This window comes from Astyanax mexicanus, chromosome 1, assembly GCF_023375975.1.
Source record: "Astyanax mexicanus isolate ESR-SI-001 chromosome 1, AstMex3_surface, whole genome shotgun sequence".
In the NCBI taxonomy this organism is placed as follows: Eukaryota; Metazoa; Chordata; class Actinopteri; order Characiformes; family Acestrorhamphidae; genus Astyanax; species Astyanax mexicanus.
In genome coordinates this window covers 13,162,671-13,186,500 of record NC_064408.1, presented here as the reverse complement: position 1 = coordinate 13,186,500, position 23,830 = coordinate 13,162,671, and positions in this window count along the sequence as shown.

The following is a 23,830-nucleotide window of genomic DNA, read 5'->3' as shown; positions in this document are numbered from 1 at the left end:
CCTCAGTGGAGTCTCAATACTCTAAGATGTGAGTCTGAGTCAAATTTCAAGTGTCTGGTATTCAGGTCTATGAAATGTCTCAGTACGCTTAGTTGTCAGTCTGAGTCTAATTTCAAATCTCTGGTATTTGACCCTCAGTTGAGTCTCAGTACTCTAGGATGTGAGTGTGAGTAGATTTTCAAGTCTCCAATATGTGAACCTGAGTTGAGTCTTGAGTCTCTGGATGATATAAAAAATTGAAGTCTTAAGTTTATGTGGTGACAGTCTGAGTGAATCCTTGGGTACCTAGGGTGGAAGTCTAGGTTGTGTTTCTGAGGGGTCTCCCAAGTTCTAAGTTTGCAAGAGTTGATTTTCAAGTCAATCAAGTGCGAGTCCTAGTCTAGTCTGAAATCTCTGTGGTGCAAGTCTGAATTAAGTCTCAAGACAAGCATCCAGTTTATGGAGGGAAAATCTGAGTTGAGTCTTGTGTTTGAAATGTCTAAGTCAGGTCCAAGTTGAGTCTGAATGCCTGGGGTGTGATTCCAAGTCAAGTCTTGGGTCTTTTTTTTTTTTTTTTGTAAGTTGAACTCTAAGTTGAGTTGGCATAGTGAGCTTTGAGTCAATGAGTTGAATCTCAATTCACTGAAGACAGTCATGAGTCTGAATCTCTGGGGTCGCTGGAGATCAGGTCAACATTTGATTTCATTGAGGATCTTTCCAAGTCAAGTCTCAAGTCTAGTTGGAACCACTGATGTGCGTGTCTGAGTCATGTCTGAGTTAAAAATCCAGTTTTAGCCTAGAGTTTCCGTTCTGAGTCTTGTATCTATGGGTTGTTAGTCCAGGTTGAGTCTAGATTCACAGTGGTACTAATCTTGTATGAGTCTCAAGCTTGTAGGAATTGATTTTTGAACTTTATTTGAGTCTTCTGTCTCTGGAGTGTAAGCCAGAATCAGGTCTTGTGTCTTTACTTGACTTTTCAGTACTCTTTGACATTTAGTATCCTAAACATTGACTAAATAAAGAACTGTATAAAACAGAAGTATAAAATAATTATCTGTGAGTTACGTAGACTAATTTTCATTTTTATTTTACTCTACCAGTGCCATCCTCATCTTACATTGGCCATTTGTAAAAAGTCAAATAAGGGTCCAAAAAGCTAACTCATGATTCTCGATACATGCTTTTCCACCCTTGTGTTCGACTGAACCTGCACTGAGAAACCACGATTCAAAAGGAGAGCCGGTCCAGATGATTGAGTTAACATACAAGTGTAGAAGAAAGGAGGCTAGAGATCAAACAGAGGAAAGATTTTGTGAGATAAGCCAATGACTAAAGTTAAAAGTCTGGCAGGAAATCTTCAGAAAAAAATGTGGCAGAGCACCAATTGTGTCAGAGTTTACAGGATGTTAGATATGAGAACATAGAAAGTACGGAGTTCAAAGAAGCATACGACAGGACTCTACAAAAACTCCAGCTTCTACAAACAGGTCAGTGAAGATCAATCAGGAGCTTTTCAGTCACAGAATATTTACTGATAGCATAGTGTCCAGGTGAGACATTTTGCCGGCCTATAAGTATATTTGCATATGTAAAGTAATGTCAGTATCAATATCTCATTAATAAAGGAGTGATAAACTTGGCCTGTGGAAATTATAACCAGTTGCAGTGTTTACGTCTGAATTCAGACATGGCTGATACAGATCGGCATATAAATAAAGAGGAATCCTCATGTTACACATAGCTCTATTTTGCAATTGTTTTTTTTTCTTATTTCAGTCCTTTCTGTTTCTGTTCCTGTTTTGCTTCCTTGCCTATCAGTCTCCTGTCTACTTGTTTTTTCACCATGTGCTCCTTAACGCATAGCTCTGTTTAGTTTTGTTTCTATCTTGTCTCCTCCCTTGTCTCCACCCTAGCTCTACCTCGTCAATAGTGTGCCCACATGTGTCTTAATTGTAGCCTAGCCTGCTCATTATCTTCCCCAGATGTTCCTTGTCTGTTTCTAAGTATAAGAAGCCCATTTGTTTCATTGTTCTTTGTCTGGTCTTGTGTGTTTTTTCAATTTTCTTTTATTTTAGGTTTTTGTTTTGTCATTATTTTATTTGTCATTATTTTATTATTTTAGGTTTTTGTTTTGGTTAGCACATTCGCCTCCCAGCACTGGGGTCTTGGGTTCAAGTCCCTATCTGGGTGGGGTTTCCATGTTCTCCCCGTGTCTGCGTGGGTTTCCTCCGGGGACTCCGGTTTCCTCCCACAGTCCAAAAACATGGAGATCAGGTAAATTGGATACTCTAAATTGCCCAGAAAAATTGAATACTCTAAAAATTGATCTGGTGTGTTTGTGTAAACTGTGTGGTATGTATGTAAGTTTGTGTGTGTGTAAATGTTGGTGTAAATGTATGTATGACTGTGCCCAGATATGGATTGGCACTCTGTCTTGGGTAATTGCTGTAGTGCCCGATGCAGTCCTCCAGGTGGACGGTCGTTTCCGGTTGAGAGTAGGCTGTGTGCTATTGGCTGCCGCTTCTCACCGGTATGTGAATGAGTGTTAATGTGTAATGTGCTTGTGTGTAAAAACATGCAAATTGTAAAGTGTCCTTGGGTTTCTAGAAAGGCGCTATATAAGTTGAACTTCATTCATTATTATAACAAAAAATCCTACATTCACATGTTTAGTGTTTTTTTTTATAATTTTATTTCAGATTTATTCCTATTTTCTCCCAATTTGGCTATCCAATTGTCCCACCCCTTTGTGCGTCCCCATCACCAGTGGCACCTGCGACCCTAGAAGGATGTAGGCGAGCACACGCCTCCTCCGACAGTCAGTCACTCCTTTTTTCGAGCTGCTGCTGATGAATCATTGCCTAAGCAGCATCACAGCACGCTCGGAGGAAAGCACAGCAGCTAGGTTCCGATACATCAGCTCACTAGCGACCTTTTTATGCTTGTTATGAAGAATTTGGCCATAAAACATTGAAACTACACATTAAACTCTGGTAAAATAGTGCTTATTGCCACTTGTAACAAGAAAAAAATACATGTACCGTATTTTTCGGACTATAAGGCGCACTTAAAAACTTGTAATTTTCACAAAAATTTACAGTGCGTCTTATAATACGGTGCGCCTTTTGTATGGATTTTACTCGTCAGGTTGTAAGGAGCAGTAAACACACACTCGGTGCAGCGTTATAGAGAGTTTCAGTGCTATACAGAGTCCAGAGCCGTGCAGCTCCGAGGCTGAGCAGCAATAGCATTAGCTAGATGCTAACCGCTAAGCTAGCTAGCTTATTCACTGAGATCAGTATTATCTAAATTTTACTCGTCAGGTTGTAAGGAGCAGTAAACACACACTCCGTGCAGTGTTATACAGAGTTTCAGTGCTATACAGAGTCCAGAGCCGTGCAGCTCCGAGGCTGGAGCAGCAAATAGCATTAGCTAGCTTATTCACTGTTCAGAGATCAGTATTATCTAAATTTTACCCGTCAGGTGTAAGGAGCAGTAAACACACAGAGCAGCAATAGCATTAGCTAGATGCTAACCGCTTAGCTAGCTAGCTTTTTCACTGTTCAGAGATCAGTATTTTCAAAATTTAGCACTTTTAATACTGCTGGAGCAGTATTATTAGAGTTAGATGCTAATCGCTAAGCGTTCACCGTTCAGAGGTGAGTTATCGGCCTGTAAGTCTGTGCTGCTTTGCCTGGCTAGCATTAGCTAGATGCTAAGCGCTAACTCTCTCAGAGGTGAGTTTTATCAGCCTGTAATCTGCTTGTTTACCGTGTTAAAACAAGCTACGGGGGACGAATCGCTAGCTAATATCTCACTGTCTTACCAGAACACGCAGGATTACTCAGTGTAACGCTGTCGTTTAAGTTTGGGTTAACTTTACTAGTTTAGGTGACTAGCTAGCGTGCTAGCGGATAGCTATGCTAACGCTGGTGCAGCAAGCCTTAGTGGACATCTGGAAATCTAAGCTTACTGTAAATAAACTGAAGCACGTTACTCACCCAAATAAACAGTTTTCAGGAGAGGAATCTGTGTAGATTAATATCCAGCACTCGTTTGAGCTAGATTTGTATACTGAGACGCTCCACCGGCAAGCCAACCCCCCCGTGGGGGAAGGGAAACATGGCGCCACCCCTGTTCACTTTGATATAGGCACCCTTTCTAGTGTCACTTAACGCGCCTTATAATGCGATGCGCCCTATGTATGGAAAAATAGCAGAAAATAGGCGTTCTTTGATAGTGCGTCTTATAATACAGTGCGCCTTATAGTCCGAAAAATACGGTATGTGTTTCTTACCAATGATTCTTATACCCCTTTGTTTGAAGTATGCATATGAATGATCTCTGTTTGAAGGGGCAACAACCCTATCCCTTCTCTCTACCCCTCCAGCCTAACAAGAATCGGGACACCCCTACCCCTTACCAAGGGGTGAAATGGGATTGGGCCTTAGTCTCAGAAAGCTGTGGTCAGAGCACATGTTGAGTCAGCAATGCTACAGCAGTTCTGAAGCAGAGAGGGTTAAGGGCCTTGCTCAGGGGCTCAATAGTGGAAGCTTACAAGACTTGGGTATTAAACCAACAACCAGTCATTAATAACCCAGTGCTCTAACCAGTGCGCCATCACTAACTATACACCTACAGTCTTATTAGAGAAATAACTGGAGATGATATCCTCCATATTTTTTTTTCTACAGTAAAGCAGATATAGACTTTGCTGCTTTTGTGACACACATTCTGAAAATGTATGTTGTCTTGCAGAAGTTTAGAGGAAGTCTGCCCATCTGAACTCTTTTCCACGTAACTTGCGATTGCAGTAGAGTTTTTCATTTCGTAAAAGCCTTGCTAAAGAGTTTCCCCGTCTTTCTGGGTAGGGAAGCTTCTTTGCTTCTCTCTAAATAGATGAGAAAGGCCTTCAAAGGGCACTTCAGCTGAGTGGTGTCTTTGATCGTGCAAGGATGCGGGAAGTCGTGCCCTTTTAATCCAGAGTCTCCCAAACACCACAGCCATGGTCAGCTGCACAAATACCCAACATTTCCATTCCCAGGGCTCCAGAGTCTCAGAGTCCAGCTGTGTTCTACAATAGCCAGTGTTCTCAGTTTAAACTCTGCAAGCCTGGGAGCTTCTCTCCTTCTCTTTATTAAAAGTGAGACCAAGATTTAATAGAAGTGTGTGTTTAGTCTGTGTTGAATCAGATTTTTTGATCAGTAAGGAACAACCCCAATTGCAATACAAAAGGCTGGAAAGGTAGGTGGCACTAATGAAAACAGATACTGTAGCTGTGATTGGAACAATCTGCAACTAACTCACTTTACTGAGTATAAAAAAGAGCATTTTAGAGAGGAAGAGCCTCTCATAGCGCTTTTCCACCAAAAGAACTCTGGTTCTTGAATCAGTTCTGTTCGGGCTTAAAAGAACTGTGGTGCTTTTTAGTGAATCATCCCGCGTTTCCACCAGTTTTAGTGAAACCACAAAATATCATCAACAGAGGGTGTGCAAACAGACACGCCCACAGATGTCGTCATGATTCGCACTGAAGAGCCTAGTATTCTTGAATTCCTGTTGTGAACTAATGTTCCTGGATACGGAACCTACTTTTGTTGGTAAAAATGCGGCGAACTGGTTTAAAATTTGGTTTGAAAACCAGAATCATGCCGGTTCCACATCAGTGGAAAAGCACTATCGGAGACAAAGATAGACATAGCTTCATAGCTACATTTAAAGATATCTGTTACTCAATTCGATGACTTTTGATATTTCACCATCTACAGTGAAAAATCTGGGTTAGGCTGGCAGTCAGTATTGGATGCTGGTGATCTTTGGGCCCTCGGGTGGCACTGCATTAAAAACGGACATGATCCTGTACTGGAAGACACTGCAATTGCTCAGGAACACTACCAGAAATCACTATCTACAAACACAGTTTGCCATGCACACAGTCCACAAATGCAGGTGAAAGCTCTATCACACACAAAAAAACAGCCATATATAATCCAATCCAGAAACATTGTCATTTTCTCCTCTTCTGGCCTAAACTCATCTCTGATGGTATGGGGAATAGAATATCCTACAGCACTTCATGCCTCCCTCTGCTGACAACTTTATGAAGATGAGGATTTCATTTTCCAGCAGGACTTGGCACACTGCCCACACTGCCAAAAGTATCAATTGGTCTTGTATAATATTCACATTTTCCGAGACACTGATTTTCAGGTTTTTATTGGCTGTAAGCCATAATCATTACCAATAAAAGAAATAAAGACTTCGCATTTTGAACTGAATTACTAAAATTAAGTAAATTTTTGATGATATTCTAATATTTTGAGATGCATCAGTATAGTAGGTTTTAGAACAACATGTGCTCTCATCCAGACTTTTCTCTTTTTCAGGAAAGGCCATGCATTCAACAAGACAATGCTAAGCCACATACTGCATCCATAACAACTGCTCCTCCATCAGACAAGAATAGGAAAATATTCCTCTCTTCAGAATTACAGACTGTTATTAACAGAATATGGATGCTAAACTATGGAAGACATGGCCCTATACCTACACTTTGAAACATTTGATATGTGTTCTATGTTTTATTATTAATAATAATATGTAGGTCTATGAGAATTGCAAACGATTGCATTCTATTTGAATTCATATTTAATGTAATTTTACACTTCATCAGTGCACACTACCAAACCTAAATGTAATTGGGTTTGTATTTGATTAAGAACATGTTGACTGACCAGGCACCAAGGAAACACACTGTTGATTTAGCATGAATTTGCTGGTCATTCTTCTCTCTTATCGCTGCATTTCTCCCTTCCTTCTTCCTCTTCTCTTTTCAGGCTACAAAGTGCAGTTCTAAAAGAAGTCAACAGACATTTCTCGAAGTTGCAGAGCACTTCCTTTAAGTCCTTTTCGTGTAGAAGTGCAAACACAGCATGTTTCTTTAGGCGGCTGATCACTTTAGTGACTAAACTGAGAACAGGAAAGTCTTTAAAGATGAAAGGACGTGATTCACACATCGACCATATCACCACCCATTTACAGGAATCCTATCAGCTCATCATTTAAGGAGTTTCTCAGTGTGTCTCATGTATTGATTATTCAGACCCACAGTTGATCTATTCACTCTGAGTTGACCTTTTGACCTGATCAATGTCATGTGTTTACACTACATCAGTTACCTTGTACCTCAGATGTATTTTACTCAATATATAGGGTTTTAAGTCATTATCCTATACACAATGTCCTGAACAGAAAATTTTTACTTTTTTAGTAAAACTATAGAAGAAAAGACACAACTTTAAAATGATCAGTTTCTCTGATTTTACTATTTACAGGTCTATGTTTGAGTAAAATTGATATTCTTTTATGTTATAAACTACTGACAACATTTCTTCCAAATTCAAATAGAAATATTGTCATGTAGAGCATCTATTTACAAAAAACGAGAAATGCTCAAATTAATCAGAAAGACACAGTGCTTTCAGACCTCAAATAATATAGAGAAAACAAGTTTATATTATTTATATTTAGAGGAATAACCCTGGCTTCTAATCAGAGCTTTCATGTGTCTTGGCATGCACTCCTCCACCAGTCTTACACACTGCTTTTGGGTGACCTTATGCCTTGTACTCCAGCTGGAAAAATTAAACGAAGTTCTATTTTGTTTGATGGCTTGTCACAGGTGAGAACATTCAATAATGTCTTGCTTCCTATTTTTTCCTATCTTATTTATTTGTACCATTTTGCAATTAAATACTTGGCTTTATTTTTTATGTATTTGCTTTAACCCTTTGATTCTAAATGTAAATTTATTATTTTTTTCAGTTTCTTATCTATTGTAATTGTAAATGAGGGGCAACTCTAATGTATATTGTGTTTAAATAAAGCAGGACTTTGATTCATTGATTAGATTGATCAATGCAAACCTAAAGATGGTGGGCTAAAGGGAGAACTATCACTTTAAAATAAGTGAGAGGGCAGCTATAAACAGATGGTGCTTCCTAAACTAACCTGCAGAGCTGCTTCCAGAGATCAGACGCACCTTTCAGCTCCTGACCTCTGCACATTTCTCTTTCCTCACTGCTGGCCAGCTGACAGCAAGCGCAAGAGCTTCATCAGCACAGCCAAGCCCAGCTTCCTCTTCCTGCTCCACAGTACTCTGTGTGTGTGTGTAAGTGTCTGTGTGTGTATGTGTGTGTGTGGGCGTGTGAGAGTTTGGAGGTAGGGAGGATTGTTAGGTGGGATCATTATGACCCAGCACATGGCTGAAAAGTCCACGTAGCTTACTGATGATTATGTTTACTACTGTTCAAGTGGAAACGTCATTGTTAAATATAATGATAATGACCCTACAGGCTGTGGAGGACAGGCTGTGCTGGGTCATAGTGGTCATAAAGGTGGTCATAGTGGGTCACAGTGGGTCAGAGTTGAGGAATGTACATGTTTTTAGTTTTAAAAATCATTTTTTAACGGTTTATTTTCATTCACATATATATTAAAAAAAGGTTTTTCATTATTGTTAAGTGTTCTACAGTGTAGATTAATATTAAAGTCTTTCAAACTATTAACAAAATTGAATTATTTAGTAAATAAAAAAGTTTTTGTCATACAAGCCAGACTTTGGACAGAAACCGACAGATACAAGTCACAAAGTTTATTAAATAAGGGGATTGGCTTAAAAGAGTAGTGAGGGACAGGCAGGGCCAGTAACAGAAAGTCAGCAGATATAAACATACTAGAGAGTGTAGTCTAGCAGTCCAGGGCCATACATGGTAAATAAAGAGACACAAGGGATTTGGTAAAAGAAAAGTCAAAAATACAAAAATAAGTTCAGCAATAAGGTAATCAATAGAGTACGCAAGACAAACGTTGAAAAACTGTAATACAAAACAGGTCGGTAACAAAAAAGTGAAACAATGAAATGCGCTGTAGAAGAGCTAGGAAAACTAGATTCAGTACTCAGCGAGGAGCAAGACAAACTAAGGGTATATGTACAGGGGAGAACAGGTGAGTACAATCAATAGCTTGGAAAATGTGAATGCTGTAGCAAGGGTAGTCTAGTGTGGGTATATGCTGGGAAATGTAGATTTGAGTGACAAGTTCAGATTCTGGAGCAAGCAGGTTGACAGTGTTAAACAAACCAGAATATGTTTTTGATTTTAGATTCTTCAAAGAAGCACCACTTGCTTAGATGACTTTAGTTTTGCACATCTTGGCTGGATTTTCTCAGTCAGCTTTATGTGTCACGCCTGGCCCTGTTTCCTGTCTGTCCTCGTGCCTGTGTTGTCCCACGTGACCCGTGCCCCTGTGTTCTGCCTGTGATTTTCCATTACCTTATGTCTCATTTGTAGCTCCACCCCTTCCCCAGGTGTTTCCACTCCCAGTGTGTTTCCTGTTTTAGTTAAATAGACTTCCTCTGTCACTTGTCCTCTGTCGGTCTTTGCACTGTCTCCTGTCGTTTGTCTTCCCGTGTTCCCAGAGTTTCTCTCAGTGTTTCTCTCAGTGTTTCTCTCCGTGTCTATCTTAGTTTAATCCTTGTAATTATCCTTGCCCTGTCTAGCTTTAGTTATTAGTTTATTTCTTTGTTTATCTACTCCCGCTTTGTTTGTTAGTTATTATCTATCTAGTTTAGTTCCTTATTGTTCTCCTCGTTTGTTTTTGTCAGCCTCCCTATTTGTTTGTAGTTTATATTTATCTTCCTGTTTATTCTGTTATTTTCTAGTTCCCTGTGTTTTCCCTAGTTTATTCCCTTGCCCTGTTTTAGTTTATCCTGCCTAGTTTTATAGTCTCCCCGTTTGTTTATCTTTAGTACCTCTTGTTTGTTTGTTAGTTTTAGCTCGCCTCTGTTTCTTGTTTTTCTTTGTTTCTTGTTTACTTGTTTATTTATATTTATTTAATAAATTTCGCCCTACCTGTGTATACGTCCGCCTCCTCGTCTCTCTGCCTGGGTCAACCCTGACATTATGAGGTAGAGTCACCTGGAATTCAGGCTTTCAGTTAACAGCTGTGCTGAACTCGTCAAGAGTTAATTACCTGGATTTATTGTCTCTTAATATGTTTGAGAGCATCAGTTGTAAAGTTGTAAAGAGATTGTGAGGAGTTGGTATACAGTGAATGGCTCTATTTAAATAATGTTCTAATCTATATTATGGCAATAGATACTCAACTAAATAAGGAAATATTCTTCTGTGGAGTTAAGGAAAGTGCCGGACACACATTTACATACTGTACACCCAATCTTTTACTGATTGGAGGGAGATAAGTTGCTGAAAAACTCCAAATTGTCTTATTAACTCAACAAGCCCAAGACCTTTTAACTTCATGTTAGTGATCATGACTACAGTGATCATGGCTACAGCTGGTAGGTTCTTTGTGCCTAAATAAAAAGGGTTTTTGGATGGAACTTTGTTAGATTGACCAACACACAATACAAGTGCAGATCTGAAGATACTATAGATGGTCAGGGACCCCAGGAACCAGCAAACAGATACTGCCCAGTTTTAGATACCAGGTTTCATATCTGCTTAAAAGGAAAATAAAAAAAATGAGAGTGCAGTCCAATCGAGTCAAGAAGTTTAGGTACCACACAGTGAAAAAGTGCAATATCTGAAAAGATTTTTGCCCAAATAAGTGTCACTGCTAGAAATAGATAGGAGTGGCTCTGGGTTTCAAATACACTGCCTGGCCAAAAAAGTGGCTCCTGGATTGACCAAAGTAAATGATGTGGGGTTGATGCTGCAGTTGGTCTGCAGGTCTAGGTTCAGCAACAGTATGTGCTGAAAGAATGAGGTCAGCTGACTACCTGTATATACTGAATATATACCAGGTTATTCCATCAATGGATTTTTTCTTCCCTGATGGCATGGGCAAATTCCAAGATAACAATGTCAGGATTCATGGGGCTGGAATTGTGAAAGAGTGATTCAGGGAGCATGAGATCACCATTTTCACACATGGATTGAGAGAGTTCACCACAGAGTCCAGATCTTAACCTCATTGAGAATCTTTGGGATGTGCTGGAGAAGACTTTGTGCAGCGGTTAGACTCTACCATCATCAATGCTGCTGCAAGATATTGGTGAAAAAGTAATGCAACACTGGATTGAAATAAATAATATTGCAGAATATTATTGAAACAATGTCACAGTGAATGCGTGATGCAATCAAAGCTAAAGACGGTCCAACAAAATATTAGAGTGTGTGTGCTTTTTTTTTGGGGACTATTTTTTTTTCTAGCCAGGCAGTGTTTTAACCATTGACAAGCCTTAGTATAATAGTTTAATAGTATAATAATGGTAAAAAGGTCAAGCTACTAGTGCATCTCTCTTGCAGTTTGGAGGAAACCAGCTTCCATTTCAATATAGAGCCCTAATCTGTAGTTTGATCAAGCCAAGCCCTGGTACCTTTGTCTATGACATAATACTAATACTAATAACTCAGTCTTTAGTCAAAAACAAAGCCTTTAATCTGTCATTATGGCACCTATAACATCACAAGGCCAAGTCCAAGACCAAAGGTGCAAGGTTCACGCTGTGTCTTGTGGCATTGCTGTACTCTATTTTCATTTCTGCTCTGCCAAGCTACATTTCAGGGGAGGGCTGGATAAAGGCAGCAATAATAGCAGGAGGCAGCAAGCCATGATATCAGGTTCCAACAGCATCAAGATTCAGATTCCTCTCAGAAGAACCGGGTCAGATCTCAGCCTGTCAATTCATAAAACCAGGCTTTTGTGACGTGAATATCTAGCCAAATGTAATCGCCGGTGTGTATCTTGAGACCGAGCTGTCACTGAAGGTGTGAAGAACTGTGTTCTCTCATGCTCTACTTTAGCTATCGTGTTCCCGAGGCTTTGTGTAATCCGAAGCTGCTGTGACTTATGCTTCTCCTAGTGAGACGGCAGCCATGAATGAACCATGCTGACTGCTTGGAAAAGTGCCAGTAAGAGCGCCAAGGTTCATTTGTTTGTTACACTAAATAGACTATGTTTAGTCTGGAAAAACATTTATTGAGCAGCTTAAAGAGCATAGTTACATCCTGTCTTCATCAATTGCATGGGCTTTGTCTCGCTGTACTTGAAATTTGGATTGAAGTATCACCAGTAATAAATCACCAGCATAATCTGTTGGGTGATGTGTACGCAAAGTGGAGTCTGATCCATCGAAAAAAGTGTTTTTTTGACTAGAATTAACCTGAACCATTGTTTAGTTTGATCTAGACGGAAACCACCTCTTTTGGTTGAGCCAAATTTTGGTCTTTTGGTCTGGCCTTTAGTTCACAAGAAGGGGAGTTGAAATTGTTTAAGGGGCAATAATATACTGTATCATCTTCCTGTAATTGATCTGAAAGTTTGTACTATCCAAAAAAGTGCTTTCACACAGCAAACAAACAAATCCATGGTTCTGTTTGATAAGGACTGAAACCATCTCTTTTGTTTGGACCAAATTTTAATCCTTACATTTGTTTCTGCTTAATTAATGGCAACAGCCATCCAACAAAGTTTTCACACTGCAAATAAATGGAAGCATGGTTCAGTTAACCTGCGAACATCTTTTTTGCTTGGAACCTTTACACCAGCTACTATTATGGTTCAGACCAAACTAAAAAAAAAACCCATAGGTCTGATTTACACAAAATCCCATCAAACCCTGGTCCTATTTAAGAGCTAGCAAGGAGATTTACTGGCCCAAACTGTAAAATGTGACTGAGAGGGAACCCTGAACAAGGGGAATCCCTGTCCAAGGTGCTGATTCATCCCACAGAGGGAGAGCTGCATCTGTGGTTAAAGGAGCTAAATTAAAAAAACATCTAAATGTCCACCTAAACGTCCATACATCTGCTCTTACTGAATTGAAGTCATTGGAGTCATTGGAAATTACTCTAATTCTAAAGTTTTGGTGAAGTTATATGAAATTATCAAGGTTATATGAAGTGATCCTGTGTCATAGATTACCACTTAAGCTAGTATTTTCTTCAAAAGTTTCACAGCACCTAAAGCATCTGTTTCACTGGAGAGTTTCCAATCTACTGACTTCAACCACAGACGCAGCTCCTCTTCTCTAAAAGCTAGTGGAGCATGTACACTGAATAAGCTTTTGGGACTGATAGTTAGCAATGGTCTTAAAGTTTAAATAGGCTGTTAAAAAGTTGGATTTGCAAAAATAGCTCCTTTACGAATTATCAGTGTCCATTGCAGAAGCTACAGTACTTCAGACTGCATGTACCTTAAATACAGTTTGACTATAACTACAATTTGATTTGTACTGTAAATGACTGGAAATGAAGAATCTTTTGAAAGTAAGCCTGGCAGAATAAGGTGCAAACAAATATAGTATTAACATTCCATATTTGGTGATAATAGGTAGAAGTGAGTAATAATTCAAACCATAATTAGAAATAAATATGGGAAATAAGATAAAGGACAGCATCATTGCAACAGTAGACACACTGCAACAGACTACTACATACCGCATTTTTCACACTTTAAGGCCACCAGATAAGGAGCAGGAATGTCGCCATGTTTTCCTCCAAATTCAGCAGGTCTGTAAAGCTAAGCTAAGTAAACAAAACTGTAATTCTAAAAACAAACATTTTCTTTTAAAGTCAAACAACACTGCATGCTAATCTACAGAGAGTTCTCTTCTGAAAAGCATTTATTTGGGTGAGTAAAGCGTTTCTGTTTATTTACATATGCTTAGATTTCCAGATTTCCAATAAGGCTGGGTGCAGCAGCATTAGCATTAGCAGTTTACTGTTAGCGCTAGCTGTAGTTAGCAGCTAATGCCGTCTGGCAGCTCGACACTGAGGAACCCTGAGTGTTCTGGTAAACCAGGGTGATAATAGTTGGCGATTTGTCCCACTTAGCTTGTTTTAACACGGCAAACACACAGGCTACAGTACAACATGCTCTCCTCTGAATGACAAAAAAGCTAGTGCTTAGCACGGTTGGCGGCAACTGCTAATACTGCTGGAGAACTAAACTGAAATTCCTGTATAATGCTCTACTGCTCCTTACAACCTGACTGGTAAAATTAATACATAAGGTGCACCGGATTATAAGGCATACTGACAATTTTAGCAAAATTAAAGGATTTTAAGTGCACCTTATATTAGGAAAAACTACGATATGCTACTTTTGCATTAAATCAAGTGCTAAGTAGATACTTTTTTCCCAGTTATGTACATTACTGGCACCAAAATACTGGTCAAGAACGGTTCTTCTACTATACATACAGTATACTCTCCCATCTGTTTACAGACTCACCCATAACGCAGAGGTACCAGAGTCCAAACATCACGTCAGTCCAAGCCCAAACACTCAGTCCTGTTGAATAGGTGTTTTGATGAAGTAACAGTGTATGGGGTTTAACCCCTCACCCCTAAACATACGTTCTGGATGTTAGGACATATAGATGACCCTGAAAATACAATGCAGAGGAAGGCTGCGAATGTACACACAGGATATTACACACCAACGCTCATACAATAATATACACTGACAAATTAGGCTGACTCCACAGATAACATCTCATCTCCTATTGTACAGATTCAATGGCCTGGGTAGGTGCCGTTCTTCATATTTAATGCATGGAAGGCAGGAGATTAACGTAACACAAGAGAGATTGATGGCACATGTCTGAGGTGATAGATTTACAGGTTTCAGGCTGAATTGTGGGGAGTGCCGTTACGAACCCAAAATCAGAACAGGGATGAACAGTATGGAAAATGCAAAAAGTATTCAGAAGATATGAAGCCATTCTATTTAATGTCGGTTGTTTATGTATCTTAACCTTCATTTAAGGCCGGCAACACATTCCAAAGAAAGTTGAGACAAGGCATTTTAGTGCTATTAACAAGGTACAAAGAAATAAATGGTAACACAATTTTCCAGTTTGTCTGAAAGAATGCTTGAAATGTTTTATTATTCCAGTGTTCCAGAAAGTTTTAAAATGGAATAGCAGCTGAGGCATCTGACATAAACTCCAAAATCCAGGGTCTGTCATGATATAAGGTTTAGCCAGTATAGACACTTCTGTGATGGCAGCATCAAAGCATAAAATAACATTGAGCAACATACAGCTCTGAAAAAAATAACAGACCCCTTTCAGTTTCTAAATTAGTTTCTCTAATTGTGCTATTTATAGGTGCTGTATATGTTTGAGATAATGAACATTGTTGTTTCATTCTATAAACTACAGACAACATTTCTCCCAAATTCCAAATAAAAATATTGTCATTTAGAGCATTTGTTTGCATAAAATGAGAAATGGCTGAAATAACAAAAAAGATGCAGAGCTTTTAGACCTCAAATAATTAAAAAAAATAACAGTGTTCTTTAATCACAGGTTTCATGCATCTTGGCATGTTCTCCTCCACCAGTCTTACACACTGCTTTTGGATAACTTCATGCCACTTTTGGTGCAAAAATGTAAGCAGTTCAGCTTGGTTATCCATCTTTCTCTTGTTTATATTCCAGATGTTTTCAATTTGATATAATCAAAGAAACTCATCATTTTTAAGTGGTCTCTTAATTTTTTCCAGAGCTGTATGTTGCCTTTAGAATGATACCTTTTCCAGGGACGTCCATGTAGTTTCAACAAAACAATGCATAATGTCACACATGTGAGCATCACACACAGGACAGGCATCTTTCCAACAATAAAGAAAAGTTGCAAAAAAATGGCAAAATCTAGTGGAAGATATCAGAGCAAAGCTGGTGATTGGTGAAGATATAAGTAAAATATGGACCAAATTTTAGTGATCTATAGCGAGTTCATCAACTACACATTGTGCAGCTGGATTTAATATGTGTCTGTGTGTCTTTGGTATTGTAATAACAGGAAAGATATGGCTGAAAATATAATGTTAATGAGCTGTAGGATTTGAATGAGTGTTGGGACAGTGTGTACAGGGTGTGAAATAGGGCCCTTAGTGAGTCTCCTGGTAGAACTTTCATTTCCACTGTTTGATCCACATCTGACATTAAGCATGGGTCCAACGCAGGTACTGCTAAAATTGACTAGACAAGCTGTCTATGTGTGCATTTGCAGATCTATGCCTTCAATTTAAAGCACCTGAATGCCTTTATTAGAAGGAGTGTATGCAAACATTTGGACTGCTCATTGAGCTCCATTGGCTACCAGTTGAGCAAACTACCTTCCACTACCAGATCAGGAGAATCTCTCGCTATCTTTAATAAACTCCTGAAGACAGAGCTCTTCAAAGAGCACTTACTCTCCTAACACCTCTAACTAACTACCTTCTACTACCAGATCAGGAGAATCTCTCACTATCTTTAATAAACTCTTGAAGACAGAGCTCTTCAAAGACCACTTACTCTCCTAACACCTCTAACTAACTAACTAACTACCTTCTACTACCAGATCAGGAGAATCTCTCACTATCTTTAATAAACTCCTGAAGACAGAGCTCTTCAAAGCGCACTTACTCTCCTAACACCTCTAACACACTAACTACTTCTAACCTCATTTCCTTCTTCCCCTCCTTCACTTCTCCATCCTATTATTTCCTTTTGACCTCCTTTAAGCCCCATCTAAAGATGTTTTTACCTTTAACTTCTATTACTTTTTGTACTTCACTATTGTAAGTCGCTTTGGACAAAAGCGTCTGCCAAATGTAATGTAATGTATTGTTTGTCTATTGTATTTCTGTTCCATGTTGCACCATGGTTCCGAAGGAACGTAATTTCACTACACTGTGTACCTGTACTCAGATATAATGACAATAAAAGCCTCTTGACTAGACTTGATATATCGTACAATCAGGCCAGTCCTCAGCACAATGGATCTACTAGTAAACAGTTCAGAGTAAACAGTTCAGAGCCAACTTGTTTGTCCTTCGTTTCTTAATAATCAAGAAGAAACAAAGGCTGTGAGTCACTGTGGTATTAATGTAGCTCGGGTTCATGGCAAAGCCAACTGAAGGCACGTTACCAGCAACATTGAACTCCACAGGGAACAATAAAACAATAAGAGAAAGTACAGGGAGTGACGCGTTACCCTGCGACCTACACTGACCGTGACCTTTCCTTTACTCGCTGCCTACCTGTCTGGACACATGCGCCGCCCGATCGCTATCATTAACGTTATCGGTGTGGTCTGCATGCTGGATCCGAGTCAAGCGCTCCAGTTGTTGTTATTTGTTTTGCTGGTGCTTCCTGGAATGACATAGTCAGCGATAGAGTCGAGATCTTTCCACCAGAGACTCCATCGCATGTCATTTCCTCCAGACTGGCGTAGAGACACCTCCCGTTGAGAAAAACACAGACTCTGGGATTATGCTAACAATGACCACCGACAATGGCTTTTACATCAGCATCAGTACACGGAGAAACACAGAGAGTGTTTACCTCTAACAGAGAGAATGAATCATCTAACCCAAGCTGAAATCTGATTGGCTCCTGTCCTGTCACTCATTTTGTCTATGTACAGTTAATTTTGTACCAAAAATTTCTACACAAAATATCAAATCTGCAATCAAAATTGGGTACCACTTTAAAATAAGACTACTTTAATAAAGAGTTTATAAATGGTTTACAATTAGTTTATTAATGGTTACTAATTAGGTTTATTAGGTAAATGCCTTAAAAAACATTAATAATCAGTTATAACACATACGTAGAAAGGGCAACATTATAGACGGCTGTGGGTTCACTATTTGGCAAACAACAGGTCATGTGTTATAACTGATTATTAATGATTTCTAAGGCATTTACAACCTAATTAGTAACCATTACTAAACTAATTATAAACTATTTAGAAACATTTTATAAAGGTAGTCTTATTTTAAAGTGATACCCAAAATTGTATATTATATACACATAGAAGCAAATAAATAAATAAATAAATTAATAAGCAGAAGCAAAATCCATAAAAAAACAAAAGATATACATCAGTCCAAAATGTCTCAAATTCATTTTTTTGACCTAATTTGAAACAGATGGGCTTTTTTCCAATTTATGTCTGAATTGTGGACTTGTGACATAAATCTAAGAACTTTGTAAGATGAGCTTTTTCCAACTTAATCCAACTTAATCACCCAGAGTACCCAGACTGAACATAGCCTTTCATATTGAATGTAATCCATAATCCAATAGATATCACAATAGTGGACATGTGACATGAATGTATGGAAGCTATGTTTCTAAATATAACTTTTTCCTCTGAAACAGAGGCTGAACACTATGCTATGCTTTATTAAAAAAGGAAATAAAAAAACGATAGATACACAAATCTACACTCATATTACAACGCTGCAGTAAATCAAAGATTTTTTTTTGCCTTAATGTGACAAGTAGCCCAAATCCTACTTTCTGACCAAGTTTGATATTTATTTTAGGCTGTTCACACAATGTTTTTAATGTGACCCATATCTTACATCTGTCTGAATTGTTTGCGCTTTGTAAGGGCGTTTTCACACCTGTAGTTTGTTTCTCTGGTCCGAATTAGTTGATGAGTTTGTTTACTTGGAGCGTTTTCTCGCTCTGTTCGGTCTGGTTTCACACAGGTATACATGTAAACGCACCAAAATGTGCACCAATAAACAAGCAAGCAGGCTGTGTCCTGTGATTGGTCAGAGCGTGGTCTGGCGTGGAAGTAAATATACATATAGAAAAAAAGGAAATATAGCGTGAAGATTCTGTGTTTCAGCGCATATATGTCTTTTTACACTGAACTCTGAAACGTTGTGCTTTTAAACACAGTGTTTCTACGTGCAGCGCAGATTTATACATAATAAACAGAGTCACGTGGCTGTGAGCAGTGAATGTAGCACAAACCGCGCGCATGGACACAGCGTTTGTTCTTAGCTGTGGTAATTAGAGTTATCTGGCTAATATATCAGTTTAGACTGCATCTTATCAGCAGTTTAGCTCAAATAAATGGACTATATTTAATAGCTGGGTCGGATCGAGACCGGATCACGTTCTCACCAAAGCGAACCGCTCCAGAGTTCGTTTGGTACCGGACCGAGACCGCCTCCTCTAGCTGGTCTCGGTCCGGTTCTTTTGCGATTACTGTTTTCACACCTGCTCAATCGAACCGCACTAAAGTTACAAATGGACCAGAGTTCGTTTTAACCGGACCAAATAGCGCTGGTGTGAAAACGCCCTAAGACAGGCACGACAGAGCAGCGCTTCACATTAAGTTTCACTTTAATCAGCAGCTGAGCTTATCACAGAGAATTCAATCAGCTTTCTTTTGTCAGTGCAGCTGCAATCTGTAGTTTTGCCAATTTATTAGGAACACCATGTGGCTACGATGCAAGCCTTCTAATATTATTGGGAGAGACATATCAGTCCATGTATTTATAAGTTCTGTTATCTTGTTTTTCTGTCTTTATTCTGTCTGTTTGACGTAAAAGTTGCAGTCTCCAGATTGGTTTTGATAATATGGACAAGCCAGAAATCACATACAATCTGATTTTTACAAATACGATCCAAACCACATGTCTATGATGATAGCCAGTTGGTTATAGAAGCAATATGCATACACATACTATAAATAGATACTGGTCATTTACGTTTATGAATGTGAACAGTCAATTTGACCAAAAACATTCTGAGCTAAAAAAAAAAAAAATTAGTCAATGAGCTTTGTAATGTGAATGTAGCCAGTACTATAACAGTCTTAGTCTCTTCTTAGATGGCATGTAAGGTGAGAGTCATGTCATGACCCAGAGAGACCAGTGGGCTCTTTAAAACCACTTCCCCTGCAGAGCTGCAGAAAACACCAAACCCAATGAAATATGCATTCAGTTAACAATAGAGAGAGAGAGAGAGAGAGAGAGAGAGAGAGACGGAGAGAGAGAGAGAGATTCCCTCTTTACGCAAACACCCTCCTAACAGACTTCCTGAAGGAGACCACAGTACTTTAGACACACTTTCAGTGACACACAGATACATACAGGATAATGGTTCCTATTACCAGGCTCATTTCCCCCCCATTTTTTTCACTTTCTTATGTGGTCCTAGATTGGATATCTATCAGATTTGTAGGAATATGACATAAATGTGAACAATGAGATCAAATTTGCATCACTTTTCTTGTACTCAAGGACCTAAAATTGAGCCTTGAGGGACACCAACATCAAAACGAACTACAATGTTGGGAACACTGTCAGTATATATAGTGCATACTCTATTTGGAACAACTGATCTTGTATTTGGTTCTTCTTAAATCAAGGACATTTTTGGAGAGACCTTCAAATTAAATATATTTTTCCTACATTGTAAATGAATGCTAAGTCATTCAGACTATGAAGGAACACATAAGGAATCATGTAGCAACTTAAAAGTGTTAAACAAACCAAAATACACTGTGAAGCACTTAGGTGCTCTTATCCGGGGTGCTGTTAACTCATAAACTGATGAACTCAAACTCTAACTGTTGGTCTTCCTTTTCTTGGGTGGTCCTGATGAGTGCCAGTTTTATCAGTTTATCAACATTTTTGATGGTCAGAGGTTCTTTCAAAGTTCTTGAAATTTCTTAAAGTTATTTTTTTTCTTTACTTAGTTGAGTAGGTTTTGGAGTCCATGTATAACCCATCCTGGTGCCATCATTGAACCTGATGGTGTCATAATGTTATAATCACGCAGCTCTGGGGCTCACACACATATGAGCTCCTCCACTTGTCCGCACTACGCACTTGACTTGCAGCGTTGTGTGTAGCTGTTCTTAATAAACGTTTTTCTTAAATAATAGGTCTATGCTTCTTCAGTGTTGCAGTGTTAATGAACGTCACTCTGAACAGATTTCGCTAATTTAAACAGGTAAAAATGTTTTAAAAAGCTCAATTTTAACACTCTATTTACTATGAAGGAACACATAAGGAATCATGTAGCAACTTAAAAAGCTTAAAAAAATACTCTGTGAAGCACTTAACTTATCTGATGAACTCTAACTCTAACTCTTGGTCTTCCTTCTTGGTCTTTCTTCTGGGGCGGTCCTGATGAGTGCCAGTTCTATCATAACATTTTTGATGGTCAGAGGTTCTTACAAAGTTCTTGAGATTTCTTAAAGTTATTTTTTTCTTTTCTTAGTTGAATAGTTTTTGGGGCCCATATATAACCCATCCTGGTGCCATCATTGAACCTGATGGTGCCCAGCACTGGCCAATAAACCCATAAACTTAAAATTTTACAGGTTGCCTGTTGGGCTAGCCATACAGGTCCCACGTGGACATGCTTTCTGGATTATTCATCGCCATAGTCTTTGGGCTGGTGTTGGACTTAGCTATTCTGAGCACATGTACAAGACAGTGGCCATTAGAGCATGTTAAACATTCATGACATTTTGTTTAAAGGTCACCTTCCATCGTTTTTTCTTTCATTTTAAAATGTCTAGTTGTGGTCTCTAGTATGCATGAATGACATGTGAGCCGTTTTTGTAAAAAAAAAGTGCTCAGGTGTCTCTGTATAGCTCTTTTTTAATGGACTGTTTTAGGGGTGTGTCCAAAATGACCGGATTCCAGCTTTGCTCATGAATATTCATACATGCAAACAGAATGCAAATATCTCTCCTCTGATTGGCTAGGAGCACTGCGACGCCCCTCCACCGCTCTGCCGCTCACTGCCTCCCACCTCCTAACTGATGAGCGGTGATGTTGCGTCGCTTCAGCTCCGCCTCTGGGAGTTTCTCGAGCCAAGGTGGGCTGGTCTGTGAGTTTCTGCCTACGTAGGCAGAAAGATAATTCAAAATTCACCCGTTTTTCGGAGGGGGGGAGGGGGGATTTCTTTGCTTAGCTCCTGCAGACAATGGGGGCTGCAAAACAGTTTAATGTGCAGGTGTACACATTCAACTCGGAGAGACCTACTGTATTCCACAAAAAACAAGAAAAATCGGATTTTCGCGGAAGGTGACCTTTAAACAGCCCAATGACATGACAGGAACAATCTACCTCTACCTGAACAATAGGGGTGACCCTATTGTGGTCTGGGAGGTCATTCATTAAAAGCATATGAGGTCAGCTGTAATCTAACCCCACCCATTTTCTCTTTCCTTCTTGGTGGAATCCAAACAAGCTGGACTTTCAAAGCTTTTTCTGTTTCAGAGTTTCAGAGGCTTCCAGTCTATTGAACACCATCAAACACCAGTGGTTCCTGGAGAGGTATGGATCTTAATCTGGGGTTTTTGATCTTAACATTCTGAGGAGAGCATCTTCACAAATCTATTCATATACTGGAGCCAAAATCAATGTTCCAGGCACTATTTTGATAATATTTGTTTGACAGCAGCAACAATGCTCACAGTTATTCTCTCTAGAAGGAGTTTCCCTTAGCTGGTGACCCAATATTCATTTTGGATGGCTCCTTCTACTTGTTATGAATGAAGGTTTATTTAGATAAAGCTACTTCTAGAAAAGATGCCAAGGGATAATATTTACCCAGAGTGGGCCAGACAGCTTTGCATTGCTGACAATGATGGTCAACCAAGCAGATTCCACAGTTTGACGTTGTTTTTATATTTTTTTTTGTTCAGTGTTTGCATGTGCTTCATTATCTCCTTCTGGCTGCCTATTACTTTTTACAGAGCTCTTTTGTTGAGCTGCTTTTTTGCTGCTGGAGGTGTACACATTTAGAACCCACCCCAGCTGGCATTTCAACGTTAAATTAACGTTGATCAACGTATATGTTATGGATGAATCAACGTTGAATCAACTGTTGACTTTAAAAAAGTGAATCAACGTCAATATAGCAACGTTGTTTCAACGTCATACATTCAACCTTTAACAAACCATAGCTCACTAAAATGAGAGAACCCTATGGTTACCCACCACTACCAATCTGATTCAACATCTGATCTCAAAAACACTAAAACAGTAAAACTATTAGAACATGAAAATGATGTTAAATTAAAAATCAGTTACTGCAAATAGAAGTAAAACACGGTTTCATTCCTCCATCCAACAGTTTTTAGAAATTATATGGTAATGAAATGTAAAATGCTGATTCAAAAGACAGAATGTTGAGGACATTATGTTGAATCAATGTTAAAATTTCAACATCAGCACAACAATTAAACATTAAATGTTGTTTCAATCTTAAAATTTCAACATTAGCACAACCATTGAACATTAAATGTTGATTCAACGTTAAAATTTCAACGTCAGCACAACCATTGAACATTAAATGTTGATTCAACGCTAAAATTTCAACATTAGCACAACCATTGAACATTAAATGTTGATTCAACCTTAAATTTTCAACGTTAGCACAACCATTGAACATTAAATGTTGATTCAACGCTAAAATTTCAACATTAGCACAACCATTGAACATTAAATGTTGATTCAACCTTAAATTTTCAACGTTAGCACAACCATTGAACATTAAATGTTGATTCAACGCTAAAATTTCAACGTTAGCTCAACCATTGAACATTAAATGTTGATTCAACGCTAAAATTTCAACGTTAGCACAACCATTGAACATTAAATGTTGTTTCAACGTTGAAACAACAACATACATTACTTTAGTCATTTTTCAACAACATTTCAATGTTGAATGCCGCTTGTGTGCCAGCGGGGACCATATTACCTGGACTTTTTGATTGGTAATGTTTAGATTTCCATAATAGACATATGCTCAACCCTCTTGTTATTCTGCAGGTCAAACTAGAGGTTAGATTCTCTGCCTCAACCCACCCCAAGCCTAGGCCTGACCCAAACTCGGGCTGGGTTGGGCCAGACTCAAGAAAATGGTCTGTGACGTAGGCGTCTGTTTTTTAATGCTACTTTTATTTTATATACATTTTATATATATATATGGTGTGAAAATCACAATGTAGCTAAGTAACATATCAAACTTAAAATAAAAAAATAAAAAACGTTGCAAAGTT